The sequence below is a fragment of the Belonocnema kinseyi genome, chromosome 5, assembly GCF_010883055.1.
Source record: "Belonocnema kinseyi isolate 2016_QV_RU_SX_M_011 chromosome 5, B_treatae_v1, whole genome shotgun sequence".
In the NCBI taxonomy this organism is placed as follows: domain Eukaryota; kingdom Metazoa; phylum Arthropoda; class Insecta; order Hymenoptera; family Cynipidae; genus Belonocnema; species Belonocnema kinseyi.
Window position 1 is genome coordinate 97546679 of NC_046661.1, and position 2498 is coordinate 97549176.

A 2498-nucleotide genomic window follows, 5' to 3' on the forward strand; every position below is an offset into this window, starting at 1 on the left:
TTCGAAAACTGATTTTCAAGCCATCAGGGGCCAACTCGAGCGGCCTGAAGCGGCCAGGCAAATTTTATGCGTGGTTATAGAATCCGGAGTCTCAATTGAAAATAATATGCTAACATGTGAAATTAAAATAGTACTTACTACAAAGAAATGAAAGTTTATTTGATTCAAAAAAGTATTTTTCCTGTTCAAATAAATATTTGTTTGAATTAATTAATAGCAGACTATTTATTCAAACAACAATTTCTTTCAATGGAGCAAATCAATAATGTGAAAAATATATTTGTCAAAATTATAAACCTATTTACTTGCAAAAATCGATTTAATTGAAGTAAAAAAATATTGCACAGTTTGTTAAAAACGCCCAGCAGAAGTGATGGCTTTATAAAATGAAAATTGAAGTCGTTATTTTTTAACTCTTTTATCATAAAAATTAGTTGAAATATTACTCAAATAAATTAGACAATTTGTGAGCAGGTTCGAAATGAATAAGTGATTATTGAAAACAGTTACATGTAGCCTGACTCATGTCCCTTTAGAAGATTGTTGATCAGAATTTTGGCAATTATTATTTTTCGTCGAAAACTACACAAATATCATCAATGTAGGTCTTTATCGGTGGTCGGGTACTTTACCGATGTAGGAGTAGGAGTAGGACTGCAAAGTACACATCATTTCAAGCGAGAGATACGCGCGCATGCGCGTTCGTTACTTGAACCCACGCGCACTTCCCTGCTTGGTAATTGTCCCTTTAAACTAACCTCAAACCAGAGACGTAATATCATTACAAACCTCGAAACCACACTCTTATTACAGAAAATATTCTGGGTACCGAAGCCGGAAAGTATTTCTACGGTCTCACGTGTTGGCCGAAACTCGTTTAAGCCTCGACTTCGTAATTCCTAAAAATCCTGGTTTACGCAGTTTCTCAGGGGGCAGGGAGATGGACGGTTGCGAATCTTGCTTGAAAAACACCAGCTGCATAGTGAAAGGGCGCTGTAAGTGGGTACTCAGTCGAGTTTATTGCGCAATATTATGCATTTATTTTTGATAATATTTAGTAGAATATAACAACTTACATGTTTATAAACAATTTACATAAAGAAATTCCAAATGTTGGCAGTTTCACTTGGAAAAAGTCGGGTTTTCAATCGTAATAGATTGAAAATGAATCAAAACACTGCATGCTGAGATTCACTCAATACGAAATCTTTTGACAATAGCCCACCGACTTGGTTTGGGACTAGCAGTCATTCGTCCAATAGCTTAAAACATTTCCAGTGCAAAAAAAAAATTATATGCGAGAGGGCCAACATTTTAAATCTGTTTATCTAATTTGTTTACAAAAATTTAAATTGTTATATTTCATCAAATATTATTAAATATCTATTATTTTAAGGAATACCTGAAGTTCTGGCTATCAAACGACATTATAATTTAAAAAATCTCAAATTCTAATATTTTGCCTAAAAAATTGTTTATCACAGTGGTTATTATAAACTTTTAAATCATTTTTCTTATTTAATGTTATTCCTACATTAATGTGAAGCATTTTTAGCGACAATTTTTTACCGATAATAAGACTATTTGTCAATTTGTTTATAAAATTGGTTTGTAACAAATAAATGGATTAATAAACAAATCATTTGTATTCTATGAGTCCCTATATATTCATTAAAGGCAATATAAAGTTTTCCTGATCAATTATTAAAGCGTAAAAAAATTTTTATATACACAATTATAGTTTTTCCATACTTTGGGTGGAAAAATTATTAATAAAAAAATAGAGGAGACAAAATTTCAGAGATTCAAGATCTATAGAATTTAATAATCTTTAATGTAAAACAAAAAATTCAAAATCGCAGAAAAATTTAAGGCTCTGCACACTTTTGAATTACAAAAGTGCATTTCCTCTAACTGTGCGTCATGAGTACAGTACGCTTGTTGACAGAGTGTAATAGCTTATAGTCTGTTAATTTTAGAAATAATGTTAGCAATAATGTCATTAACTATTTAATTAAAAATCTCCTTTAAATGTAACATTTTTAAATAAAATTATTATGGGTTGTATGCAGAGAGAAAAAAGCTTTCAAGATTAATCAAAAAATAAATTATTGAACTGTATAAATGCTTATATGGTTTTCGGTTCAATTAAAATAAATATATACATTATATTAAATAATATCAAATGCATTTTTTCATTTACCAGTCTTGTCATTGACTTTTTACCAAATTATTCCCTTCAAACATTTTAATTAAAATTACCATTACTTTACAAAAAATATTTCCTTCAAAATTTAAAATTGTTAAGATTTTAAAGGTACAAAAATTCTTTACTTTGAAATTTAAGTTGTAGTCTTACATATTTTAATTATTATTATATTTATATTGGATATAAGTGATATATTTTTATTAATTCTTTTGATCATGTGTATGTTTTAAACAATGTTGTCATTGAGGTCTTAAATATTATTCACTTTTCATTAGCTACATTAATAATT